Here is a 14,631-nt window from a genome sequence, read left to right as displayed (position 1 = left end):
TGTTACTACACAGTTAACTCAACAATATGAAAATATCATCAGGGAATCAGGACCATCTTTCCATTCTGTCATCTTTAGCATTTCTGTGATGTTTCCATTCATGGTTATAAATGGCTGAAGCAATTTCAAGCATCACATGGAGATACTGGGTTGGCCAAAAAGTTCGTTGGGGTTTTTCCACAAGATGTTACAGGAAAACCCGAACGAACTTTTTGGCCAACCCAATACAATAACTGCTGGGGAAGAAGATGGTGTCTCCTTTTATTGAAGAGAAAAACCTTTCTAGAAGCCTCATGGGAAATTCCCCTTCAGGCTTTATTGACCAGGATTGGGTCATATGCCCTATTCTGAGCCATCATTGAAAATTGGCTAGAATTACCACAATTGGCTCAAGCTAATCATGACCCACCTCCATGGACTGAGGGAAGTGTTGGCTTTGCAGAGCATATTGGATGATAAATGCCTGAACACGATTAAGGTTCTACCACTCAGGAAGAAGAAGAGATGGATGGTCACTGAATTCCAAAAACATGCCACAACCAGAAAACTGAATAGATGAGAAGACATAGGAATATCCATCTCAATTCAGTATAATGAAAAACACTGTTTTACACACTATTTTGTATGTGTGTAAAGTAACACCTATTATACTTTATTCTAATTATTTCTTTATGAGTTTATCTTCACAACTGCTATGCTTTTGAGCTCCTCAAGTACAGGGTCTAGTCATATTCATTTGTATCTATGCCCAATACTTAACATACAGTTAACCTTCAAAAAAGTATTTGAAGGGGACACATAAATAAATAAGCAGGATAGCCCCCCAAAACAGGGATACTCTGGCAGTTGGTGAATTTTCCATCATCCATTTGATAACAGTTGTTTAAGAGAGGAGCCTAGTATAAAATGCTTGCTAATACAAAATAAACTTTCCATACTTTTCCAATACTGGATATTTAAAAAATGAGATTGCTATATCATGAGAACTAATTAGTTTCTAGTGGTAATAATGAGCTTCTTCCTCTTCCTTTACCTCCCCCAAACAATAATATTAACAAAAGCATAATGCTTAAAGTGCATCTTATTATATTTTTATATTATAGTGACCCTATGAGAAATAAAAACAAGTGATAATAGTCCCTATTTTAAGATAAGGAAATTGAGGCTTAGAGGGTTTCACCAAAGTCACACAACTTATTAAAGTGGTGGAGTCAGGAATACAATCTAGATAACTTCACTCCAGAGTTCACGTTCTTAACCACAACACTTCACAATACTGATCACTCTTTCCTGCCCATGTTCTTTGTCTCCTTTCCCCAAACCAGCAGGGAATCCTTCCTGAAATCTTGCAAATCTCATCTCTACTTTTAATGAATTATTATTTGAGAGGCAAAGAATCATTCAAAAATCTCCTCCACCCCGCTGCAAGATTAACTCTCACTTTCTGTTATTTTGTAAGATGTACAGCATCACGTAGAACAAACTCAGAGCACCTCTACTTCCAGCCAAGATGTACTTATCAATTTGTTCCCAGACCTGTTCAAACCAGTTTTATTTATAACTATGTAATTTAACTAAGATTGCTTAAAATGATAAAGATTAGTATGAAAAGAGAGAAAATTAAACTATAAAATTATGAAAACTAAGCTTTAAAAATATCTGATTGAAGTGTGAGTTGCCCAAAGAATACTATTGTTAAATTAGATGAGTCTAAGAGAGGTAAAATATGGAGAAAGGGGGAAGAAAGGAAGACATGAAAGTTTAGAAAGATTCTATATTCAAGTTACTTTTCAAATATATGCTGCTGCCCTACATTAAATAATGCAAACATGGACGTCATAAATGATACATTATGGATGTGGTTTATACAAAAAGCTATCTGGGAATCCCTATTAGGAAATTCATATTTATAGAGAAAGTCTTGGTAGTACATCAGAAACTGGCAACATTTCCTATAATTTTGATTTATGATTTAAAGATAATTTAAAGTTTTTATGTAACTACCTTTAAAACAAATATCCATTAACTATTCCAATGTTTGGTGGTAAAGGGACTTTTATTCCAGATATGTCTGCACATCTATTCTAGAGACAGTTACATTTCAATAGGAATTTCCAGAGACAAAAAAGCAAGGAATTTCTCATGGGAGAATGTCAATCCTAGGGAAAAAGTGATAGGACAATTTTAGGGTCTGGAGCTTTGTGTTACACTGAAGCACTAACAGAAAAGTGGTCATCCCTTGCAAGAGGCCAGCCTTGTCTCTCTCATAGAGTCTCAATGAATGTTGTTTTCTTACAGAGTGCAGGGTTGTGATCAGTGCAGTTGGTCTTATCAACAAGAGGTTGTGGGTTGGGACCAGATTTTTGGACAAATGGTTTACTTTATCAAAATTACATCTTTCCCTTGTTTTGTTAGATTTACTTAATCCAAAATATTACAAGCTAGTACTATTTCAAAATGCCAAATTATTATTAAAATGTATACAACTGTAATATTCATAAAGAAATATGCTTTTAAGTAATTAATGAGTTAATTAATGTTGGCTGAGTATTTCCTATCCTAAATTTTTCTACCTCTTTCCCATATCAATCTTCTTTTTCTTTCCCTAACTGCATAATGATGTGCCTGAACAGTAATGGGGGGAAAAAATGGATAGAATTTAGTCTAATTCTCTAGCTTGCAAAGATTTAATTATCTAAATTTCTAATCATTATCTAACTCGATAGCAGAATATCTGATGACCTGTGCTTCTTGTTCATAGTAATAGGTGGTTGAATGTGTACTCAAAGACAACATGGCCTACAGTGCATTTATGGTTCTTTACAGTGCATTTATGGTTCTTTAAAGTGTTCAGCTGAATTAACATGATGAAATTGTACTAGAAAAGTAAAAATGTATGTGGGAGGAAAGACAAGTTCCTGGGGTATCGGTTCAGTTAGGAAATTACTTGATTATTGAGAAATTACACTTAGAGAAAAGGAATCTACTCAAATTGAGAAAGACAGCCCTTAGGTGTTATCCCTTAAGTTTCCCTTTGTATAGGGTACTATACTAAAGAATACGATTTATAGGAGAAAAGAAAATTGGTAGATATGCAAGTGTCATTAATACAGGTTTCCATTAAAATAGAGAAGAGTTGGGCTTCCCTGGTGGCGCAGTGGTTGAGAGTCCGCCTGCCGATGCAGGGGACACGGGTTCGTGCCCCACTCCGGGAAGATCCCACATGCCGCAGAGCGGCTGGGCCCGTGAGCCATGGCCGCTGGGCCTGCGCGTCCGGAGCCTGTGCTCCGCAACGGGAGAGGCCACAACAGTGAGAGGCCAACGTACCGCAAAATGATAATAATAATAAAAATAAATAAATAAAATAAAATAGAGAAGAGTTATAAATCTGTATGCTCTCCCATAGAAAATATTCAACGTGACATCAGTGACACTATCCTGAATTGTATGTTGATAACAGAGGACATGGCCTAGGATATAAAAGGGGAAAAAATGTAGAATGGAGCTAGGAAAGTGGATATGATTCTTACACAAGTTCTAGCATCATATGCTGCTTGAGAGGCAATGTGCTCAAGGTAGCCAGAGATAAAAGGACACCTGGCAGGAGACTTTTATCAATACACCTAAGAGATATAACAAAGCAAAACCTGAGCCCAATATTTACTAAACATCTCTACATCATTGACATTGGAACATACAAAATCTAGTAGAATGATGTATGGTCATACTAGAGTCATACTTTGTCTCTGTATTCATTTTAGAGTATTATGAATTGGAGTATTATGACTATGGGTACACTGAGACATCAATGTATACATAGTCATATATAAGTGACCTCCCCTCCTCAATTCAAATCCACGTCTAAATTAATTTAGGACATGCATCAACTATACACCTCTAATTGTACAATAATGGAAATGTTTCTACTGAACTTTTTCATGCATAATCCAGTTGGGCTATTCTTTGTAACTTCTGTAACACTTTCTCTTATTTCAAGGACCACTAATCCAGATGAATTAGATTAAAATCTAAATTTTCACATAAGGTGGGAGGATTTTCTTCAGCAAAACAGAAAACTAGAAGTCATAAAAAAGAAGATACACACTTTTGAATAGATAAAAATTTTGTGTAGCAAGACTCCAAATTAACAAGGTTAATAACACACGGTGAATATTTTATAGGCAAAGAACTTCTAAGAAAAAGATCAAAAAAGGGCAAAGCCTATTCATAAAAAAGAAATGCAAGTGGTGGACAAATATATGAAAAGATGCTCAACCTCAGTTGCAGTCTGTGTTATAGTAATTAAACAAGGAGGCAGTTAGACTGAGGTGTCTCTCATGCCTTGGTAACCTAGGTAAGCAAACTGAAATCTAAGTCAGAGTCAAGGCACTCAAATCCAAGAAAACAAAACTGAAGAACAACTAATCATTAAGAGCCAACCAGGCTTCTCCAAATAAGGCAACCGCTTAAGCTGTAGCCAATCAGATAATTTCTTTGCTTTGCCTCTGATCTTCTCTGGAAAAGTCTTTCCCTTGGCTTCTGTCAGCAGAGCACTCCTAAACACTTTCAGTTTGGTGCTGCCCAATTCGAACCAATATTTGCTGAAATAAACTCTTGTAAATTTTAATGTGCCTTGGTTTACCTTTTAACATCTGATAAATAAAAGTTAAAGCAATTATATAATCTATTAAGCTTGGTCAAAATTACTTTTTAAAAAGGCAGTGTTGGTGAGAATGAGAGAAAATGTGCACTTCACTGTGGTAAGAGCGTAAATTGTTGGTAATATGTCTAAAAATCAAAAGGGCATATAACGTGTGTCCACTCTTCAGAGTCTAGCCTAGGAAAATAAAAGCAGTAGTACTTAAACATATTTATTATATAATTGCCTGTAATGTAAAAAAGAAAGGAGATTTAAAAATATTGAATTAACCTGAATGCCCATCTACAAGACTGTCTAAATAAATTATGGTAGATGCATACTAAGGAATGTAAATCAGCTATCGAAAAAAGTGTTAAATTTTTATCTATTGACCTAGAGGACTCTTCTTACGTATTAGATTAATTCTGTTTTTATTTAAAACTTATCCTACCCAAAGTGAAAAAATAAGTGTCTTGTAAGTATTTGTCTCTCATATAAGCATCTACAGAAAATATTTATAGCTTTATGAGCACTGTGGGAGACAATTATTGGGTCTGCTGCTCTGAAGCCATGAGTGGGAGATAAATCTGTCTAGGGCAGAGCAATGAACATGTATTGTTGGTTCTTTTCCTCACATAACAATAAGTCTGGAGACAAGCATCTGGACTAATGCATGGCTTCGAGAAGATAAGAAGGTCCCAGCCACACCTATCTTTCTGTTTCCTCACTCTTCAAAATGGGCTTTTGTCTCCCCTAGTTTATGGCTTCTTGCATCTGTGGTCCAGGAAGAAAAAAAAAGGAGGGGGAGATCCTCTCCTTGTGAAGTTTGCCTTTTATTTAGGAAAGATTGTCCTCTCCAAGGACATTCTTTTTTTTTTTTTTTTTTTTGCAGTACGCTGGCCTCTCACTGCTGTGGCCTCTCCCGTTGTGGAGCACAGGCTCCGGACGCGCAGGCTCAGCGGCCATGGCTCATGGGCCCAGCCAGTCCGCGGCACGTGGGATCTTCCCGGACTGGGGCACAAACCCGTGTCCCCTGCATCGGCAGGCGGACTCTCAACCACTGCACCACCAGGGAAGCCCCAAGGACATTCTTAATATGGCAAAAATGGGTGATTTGATTAATCAAATGTTTTTATTCTTATAAATGACCATACATGCTAGTGGATGATCAGTACTCATATTAGAGTGTAGAAAAATAACTCAATTAAAAATTATGAGAATACTTGATTCCTTGATGATACATCTAAAGTGATTTAGAAGAAGGTAGACGTCTCTCTCTCTCTCTATTTCTGTATATAGACATACACACACACTATCTCTGTCTTGTTTTCAGCTGAAGTCCTAAAACACTAGGTGCCAAGTAGTTCCATGTTTCCAAGTGCCAGGCTAAGTATGCAGCAATTGCAAAGGAGTTTATAAAACATGGTTTTGTACTTCTTGACCCTCCCCCAATCCAAAGATGAGGAGAGACCCAGAACATACTGAGAGTCTCTCCCACCCCAACATCATCCTTGAGAAGGCAGAAAGGGCAACTTTCCTTTATCTCAAGCCTACCTAGAAAGACCATCAGACCCCCTGGAGGAGCTTAGTACTGGTTTCTTGGAGTTTAGGGGCACAGTAGTGTCTGAGTCACAACTTAAAACATGGAGTTGCCAGGAGCAGCCTAGTGAGTGGGGGAGAAACTGATGTAGGGAAGCAGAGGAAGCCCACTCAGGCTTCAGCCAGCCAGGCTAAGGCAGCTTGAGTTAAGGCTGGAGAGAGAGGATAGAACTTTAAATGAAGTTGACAGCATTGTTTCTTTTTCTTATTGCATTGAACTGCACATGGAATTACAGGGTTAAGACATTGTTTGTGACTAGAAGGAACTGGAGGATTTATCTGAGATCAACTAGAAAAATAATAGATCTTGACCTACATTTTCTCCAAGATGCAGGAAGGAAATCGCTCTTTAGAGTGGATTTGAATAAGCAATCAGTGACAAGAACAAATAACAACTGACCCGCTGAATGTGTATGTATATGTTGAAATTCTTATGCAGAAATAGAGTCTTTAAAAGGATATACCAAATGATATGCAAATGAAGCAACTGACAAAGGATTAATCTCCAAACTTTATAAGCAGCTCATGCAGCTCAATAACAAAAAAACAAACAACCCAATCCAAAATGGGCAGAAGACCTAAATAGACATTTCTCCAAAGAAGATATACAGACTGCCAACAAACACATGAAAGAATGCTCAACATCATTAATCATTAGAGAAATGCAAGTCAAAACTACAATGAGGTATCACCTCACATCAGTCAGAATGGCCATCATCAAAACATCTACAAACAATAAATGCTGGAGAGGGTGTGGAGAAAAGGGAACACTCTTGCACTGCTGGTGGGAATGTGAATTGCTACAGCCACTATGGAGAACAGTATGGAGGTTCCTTCAAAAAACTACAAATAGAACTACCATATGACCCAGCAATCCCACTACTGGGCATATACCCTGAGAAAACCATAATTCAAAAAGAGTCATGTACCACAATGTTCACTGCAGCTCTATTTACAATAGCCAGGAGATGGAAACAACCTAAGTGTCCATCATCGGATGAATGGATAAAGAAGATGTGGCACATATGTACAATGGAATATTACTCAGCCATAAAAAGAAACGAAATTGAGCTATTTGTAATGAGGTGGATGGACTTAGAGTCTGTCATACAGAGTGAAGTAAGTCAGAAAGAGAAAAACAAATACCGTATGCTAACACATACATATGGAATTTAAGAAAAAACAATGTCATGAAGAACCTAGGGGTAAGACAGGAATAAAGACACAGACCTACTAGAGAATGGACTTGAGGATATGGGGAGGGGGAAGGGTAAGCTGTGACAAAGCGAGAGAGAGGCATGGACATATATACACTACCAAATGTAAGGTAGATAGCTAGTGGGAAGCAGCCGCATAGCACAGGGAGATCAGCTCAGTGCTTTGTGACTGCCTGGAGGGGTGGGATAGGGAGGGTGGGAGGGAGGGAGGTGCAAGAGGGAAGAGATATGGGAACATATGTATATGTATAACTGATTCACTTTGTTATAAAGCAGAAACTAACACACCATTGTAAAGCAATTATACTCCAATAAAGATGTTAAAAAAAAAAAAAAAAGGATATACCAGAGACTGGTAACAGTAATTGCCTCTAGAGAAGGAAAAGGAGGAACTAAGAGTGAGGAAGGAGGAGAGTTTTTCACTGCCCATCCTTTGGTCTCTGAATTATTGACCTTAGACATTTATTATTTAAGAAAAATTTGATTTTAAAAGGGTCACTGGAATTTTGCAGTGGCTCTGATTTATCTTTGTAAGCGTCAATTACAAATTGCATAAACATGCTGAAATCAACTATACGCTAATAAAAATTTTTATAAAAAGAATTTAAAAAACCATGCTGAGAAGTAGCAAGGTCTGATCAATAGAAATACCAATAAAAGGAGCTAACCAAGAAGTTCAAGAACACTGAATTAGCAGTTTCTTTGAAATCTGAAATGCTATCTACTTTTTAATCAAACTTATCTTAGGGAGTGAAAATCATAGAAGAGTTTTCGTTTTATAATTTTTTGTATGTGGTTGAAATTTCCAATCACGAATATGATCAACATATATACTTTTTCAAAACACGTATTATACCTTTGTGTACTGCTTGACCACAAACAGCAACAATGATAAATACAAACTTACACTTTTCAAGTTCTTAGAAGTCTACTTTGAAGATTATTTATCCACTCAATTGTTTACAGCAAATCATTATAATATGCAAGCTCAGTACTGTGTTATAATCATGAAATATTAGTCCATAAGAAAAACACCCCACCTTATTCCTACAAACTTTGATGGTGCACCAAAGTGAACATTTTTTGTGGGTTTTTTCTATAGACGTATTCACCTTAATTTCTGTGGGAAAATTTTCGGAACATTATGCTATTGATACGGACTGTAGAAGTTGATCCTAATTTTACTATTTTTCATTTAATGAATTTCTTTGCCATGACCATATTTTATTGTTGCTGTTGTTATATAGGTTTTAGGACACTGATGCCTCAGAACTGTTCGCCCACAGTGGAGGACCATATCCTGATCATGGAAGTTAAAGTGATCTTATTTCTTGGAAGCAGAATTAGATACATGATTATTTGCTGACATGGCAGTCAACTTTCTCCATTCTCCCCATGATCTATGTCATTTTGAGTTGACTTAGGTTGTTGATTCATTATTCCTGAGAAGGCCACTGTGACCTCCTGTTCTGTAGTTCAGCAAACTTAAAGCTCTGCTATGCTGTCCTATGACTCTTGTATCTCTGATAAGATTTCTGAGGCCAAGAGAAAATATTTCAGTTTCCCTCACATTGCTTATTTGTGAGATAGGAAAAGTCATGGACTAGTCAAAATAATGCACAAGATTCTGAAATATTTTGTGCTAAGTAGATATAGGTGAATTTCATATTATCCCAATTTCCTATTATTTCTGAATTGTGCATACAATCTTAGAAAGTTGACTTCCTACCTTTTAAGAATTCCTGGATCTCATCGCTCTAGTTTACAAAACCACTCTTTACGAGCATGGGCTTCATGGTCAGAGATCATGGTTTAATGCTGGTTCTGACCCTTAATGAGCTTGAGCAAATCCCTTACCTCAAGAAAATCAGTGTTCTGATTTAAAGTATGTTGCTGATGAAATTAAAAACATTGGCACCTATAGAGTGTTTGGTACTTGGCAAATGTTGTTTTGCATCATTTTACATATGCCACCTCATTAAATCCCCATAGCAAACTTGTAAAGTGTGTTTTATTAATCTAGTCTCCTAAATAAGGAAAGTGAAAGTGGCAGAGCTGGGCCTAGATCACAAATGAGATCTTTCAAATCAGCAAAGAGTGAGAGAGTGGCATGGACATATATACACTACCACATGTAAAACTGATAGCTAGTGGGAAGCAGCCGCATAGCACAGGGAGATCAGCTCGGTGTTTTGCGACCACCTAGATGGGTGGGATAGAGAGTGTGGGAGGTAGGGAGACGCAAGAGAGAAGAGATATGGGGATATATGTATATGTATAACTGATTCACTTTGTTATAAAGCAGAAACTAACACACCATTGTAAAGCAATTATACTCCAATAAAGACGTTAAAACAAACAAACAAACAAAAAACACATAAATAAATTCATGAAATCCTTTATGATACCAAAAAAAAAAAAAAAAACAAATCAGCAAAGAGAATGGTTTAGGGAAGACAAAGAACATAATTCCATAGATGCATATAAATTGTTACATATTGGACCTGTAGGAAAACAACATTTATCTTCATTTTTTTTTCTTGTATCTAACTCTAAATGTAGACTACCTACATTAAAGTTTCTCAACCCTATTAGACCCACTGCTCCCTTTTTATAACAATAAATTGTAACCCTCCCTTTACTATCATGAAATAATATTTATAGATAACCTACTATACCCAGGAATTTATATCTAATCTATCTATCTATCTATTTATCTATCTATCATCTATCTATCTATCTATCTAACTGATACCCCCCACTATAATACAAGGAGAAATAAAGGATAGCAATTTAATAAAATAATTTGTATTTTAATACAAAATGCTCAGGCATAATTACACTAGAAATCACATATAAAGAACATCCCTATATATAGAACCACCAGGAATGTGACAGCTATAGATACATACCTACTGAATCCTATTCAACCTAAAGACAGAACAATAGTTTCTATGAATCCTATTCAACCTAAAGACAGAACAATAGTTTCTAAGTCCAAATACTCTACTTCATTTGTTTTCATATATATAAATTATATATAAGTTACAGACATTATATCAATATATATAAATTATATATATAATTTTAAGATACAGGTCTGAGTGCAATTAAAAGAAATAGTACAAAGAAATCTCCTGCCTCCTTTACCCTGTTTCCTCTCATGGTAATGTCTTGCAACACTACAGTAAAATAATGCTACCAGGATATTGACATTGATATAGTCGAGATATAGAACATTTCCAGCACCACTAGGATCCTTCATGTTGCTCTTTTATAGCTACATCCACTTCCTTTTCATTCCACTGATGTCTTAATCTCTGCCAACCACTAATCTGTTATCCATCTTATCTTCTCAAGAACGTTGCATAAATGGATCATACAGTATGTAACTTTTTGGGATTGGCTCTTTTCTTTTTTACAAAATGTATTTATATTATTTATTTTATTTTTGGCTGTGTTGTGTCTTCGTTGCAGTGCGCAGGCTTTCTTTAGTTGCAGCGAGCAGGGCTACTCTTTGTTGTGGTGCGCTTGCTTCTCATTGCCATGGCTTGTCTTTGTTGTGGAGCATGGGCTCTAGGAGCACAGGCTTCAGTAGTTGTGGCATGAGGGCTCAGTAGTTGTGGCTCAGTAGTTGTGGCACACGGGCTTAGTTGCTTGGCGGCAAGTGGGATCTTCCCCGACTAGGGATCGAACCTGCGTCCCCTGAATTAGCAGGCGGATTCTTAACCACTGTGCCACCAGAGAAGTCCCTACAGAGCTATTTTAAGCTAGATTCTTAGAAACTATTTCTCAAGCCTTCTTTCCTTTCTGATATTCAGATAATGTCCTGCTCCAGAAGAATCTCCTTCTAGTCTACATGACCTTGTAACAAACCACTTCTACTTTTCAGTTTCTGTATCCATAAACCTTTTTAGTCCATCTTTTTACTCCATTATATCTTTTGGTTACCAGCTGTCTATGAAAAAGGCTGTTGAAGAAGTGAACTTTGTCTGGAACTGCATCCATTATCAGCTCACTGTACATATTAATGACCTGGTCATTCAGCCTATTCTGACCATCCAGGGTTGCCAGATCCTCCATATCCAGCATGTGCTTATCGTAGAAGATGCGGAAGTTGCATTTTTGATGCCTGGCCTGATAGTTTCTTATTTCCCTATTGGTAAATGGTTTTCTATTAGAAAGGTCTTCGTTAAAGACATCTTTTAATCTTCCAAGGTCATCTTTTTCGCTGAGTGGGACCAAACTGACATACTTCTTCATAACCTCATCCAGGAATGCAGAAAGGCAGATTGACAGCTGTTCACCATCCACTGGAGAGGCTTTTTGACTGTTCTTCCCACCTCCCACTTGATTTTCTAGTTTGAGTCCACTGCACGTCAGAGGAGCGTCCAGTGGACTTTTACAGCAAGCGTGGTCCAGCAACTTAGAACTAAGAATGTTCTGCTTGAAAGATCCATCCTCATCCCACTGGCGTGAGCTCTCATTCTGAACAGTGTCTTCAGACACAGGCCCATCTACACTACTCACAGATTGATCTGCCCCAGACACTGACAGTTTTACTCTGTCATAATTGACAGTACTTGTCCGATTTTCCTGACCCAGAGCCATAACTTCTCTCTCAGTTTCCAAGATAAACATGTTACTAGAATGATATTCTGGTTAAGGGGATGTCGTGAATCAGCTCTGTACACTCCCACTTAGGAGAGGAAGAGGCTGACTCGCCCCACATGCATTGTGGCACTGCCATTCTGTTGGTCAGGGAATGCTTCATCTAAGCTAAGCTCCTTGCCCAAGAGAGGGCTTCCTTTAGTGTGGCCATAAGGCACATGAGAGTTCTTTCCCTTCACCACAGCATTGCTGTCCATATCTGGAAGGTATGGTTAATGCCGACAAGAAGGGTCTTCAGGTTCTGGGGAAGGGAATGGGCTGCAACTGCCACCCGCACTGTTTTCCATAAGGGTCTCTTGATGGTCCCCAGTGACCTGCACCCAGCTTTGCTGGGCTTTTTTTAGCTTGCAAGCTTTGCTTTTTGTTCTGAAGTGCTGGGATCTGAGAACCCTGTACCGAAATCTAATCATGGATCATTTCTCATACATCATATGAGGAGATACTTTTATTCTTCTCTGTTAAGTTGAAACTTTTTTGGAATCAGGGGTCCCTCATTCCTGTGGTGCTCCAGCCCTTGGTAGCAGCCATAACAAAAGCTCTTTCTCTTATGGTTGCTCAAGGTGACCACAATTGTGCCACTCTCACCTGGACTCTGGCTCTCCGCATTGAGCTTCATAGGAAGATGAGAAGCCTGTGACTCCATCCTAGGTCTGTGACCACTGGCCTGACTTAAAACACTATTTGCTGGTACGTCAGCAGCTGCCTTCAAGAGACTTTTCTCTCCAGAATATTCATGATCAGATCAGAGTTCTTTGCTGATGATAGCAACTTCTCTGCTTGGACTTTCAGGAAGGTACTTGCGGAGGAAATGAAGTGTTTAGTGTCCTTTCTTTTCACTTTAGAGGACAAAGTACTAAGATTCTGAACAGCCATATTGGACTTTGTCTTAGCAAAAAGGGGTTCATCCTGGATCAATATTTTCTGGATTTGAAGGGCCTTCTTTCTGCATTGGAAATGCTTCAAATGCCTGCTCCAAGTAACTGGACTTCCCAACTTGGCTTTCAGAATGCACAACTGTTGATGAAAGTAGAACTTCTTAAAGCCTCCAAACCCAGTATTCCATTTCTAAGAAAAGACTAAGTGGATTCCTTTCCTCCATAGAATTTTCGTCTGTTTTTTCATTTTTCTGATGCATAATGAGATCTGAAAGCAGCTATGCCCCTCTCTGCTGGAACCTGTCACGCCATGGGTCCAGAGGCTGCGGCAGCTTGGACTGCGGCTCCACCTTCGCCAGCTTTAGGGGAAAGCCCGTCAGCCAGCAGGCGTCTGGCCTGCTTACAGCGACCATGGCCGCCGAGCTTCCTCTGGAAGGGTTGGCTTTTTCCACTCAATCTAATTTTCTGGAGGTTCATCCAGGTATTACATGTATCAGTAGGTCTTTCCTTTTTATTGCTGAGAGTATTCCATGGTATCGATGTATCATAGATTGATTAACCATTCACCCATTGAAGGACACCTGGGTTTTGTTTTGGTTTTTTGTTTGTTTTAATTTGGGGCTCTAATGAATAAGGTTATATTATGTATAGGCTTTTGCTTGAAAATAAATTTTCCTTTCTCTGGGATAGAAACCCTAAGAGTGTGGGTCATGTGATAGCTGTATGGCTAATTTTTTTTTTTTTTTTGTATGGCTAATTTTTTGAAGAAAATGACAAATTGTTTTCTGGAGTAGCTGTGCCATTTTACATTCACCCAGCAAAGTACTGGGTGATCTAATTTCTCCTAATTCTCATCAGTATTTGTTGTTATTTTATTTTAGCTATTCTGATAAGAGTATAATAAAATCTCATTTTGATTTTAATTTGCATTTCCGTTATGGTTAATGATCTTGAACATCGTTTCATTTGCTTATTTGCCATCTGTATATTCTCTTTGATAGTCATTTTTTAAAAACCTATCTTCTAATTGGATTGTTTTGTTTACTGTTGAGTTTTGAGAGTTCCTTTTTATGTGTTCTAGATACTGGTTGTTTGTCAGATATATGGTTTGCAGTTATTTTCTCTCACTCTGTAGCTTTTTCATCCTTTTAACAGTATGTTTTGCAGAGCAAAAGGTTTATTTTGATGATGCCCAGTTTATCAATTTTTCCTTTTATGGATCATGCTTTTGGTGTCGACACTAAAAACTCTTTGCCTAGCTCTGGAAACTGAGGATTTTTTCCTCTTTTTTTTTCTAATAATTTTATGTTTACATTTAAGTCTGTGGTCCACTTTGAGTTAATTTTTCCAAAAGATGTAAGAAATAGGTCGAAGTTCTTTTTGTTTTTATTTTTGGCTTATGGATGTTCAATTGTTCTAGCACTGTTTGTTGAAGAGTCTGTCTTTCCTCCACTGATTATTATAGCTAAATATTAAGTCTTGAAATCAAATAGACTGGTCCTCCCCCTTCATTCTTTTCTTTTCAAAATTGTTTTAATTGTTCATTTGTTGATGAGAAAGAGCTCTGTGACTTTGCAAAAAAAACCCCAAGGGAGGATAATACTCCTTTTGGAGGGTGTACCTGGCATAT

At 37.6% G+C, this 14,631-nt stretch overlaps 1 pseudogene; it reads right to left on the bottom strand.

Moving 5' to 3' along the window:
* Positions 1-11,343: 11,343 nt before the first annotated feature.
* On the bottom strand, positions 11,344-13,248 carry LOC116751104 (annotated as a pseudogene).
* Positions 13,249-14,631: the final 1,383 nt, after the last annotated feature.

The sequence above is a fragment of the Phocoena sinus genome, chromosome 3 (assembly GCF_008692025.1).
Source record: "Phocoena sinus isolate mPhoSin1 chromosome 3, mPhoSin1.pri, whole genome shotgun sequence".
Taxonomy (NCBI): Eukaryota; Metazoa; Chordata; class Mammalia; order Artiodactyla; family Phocoenidae; genus Phocoena; species Phocoena sinus.
The sequence above is the reverse complement of the archived record's forward strand: the minus strand, read 5'-3'. Positions and strand labels throughout refer to the sequence as shown.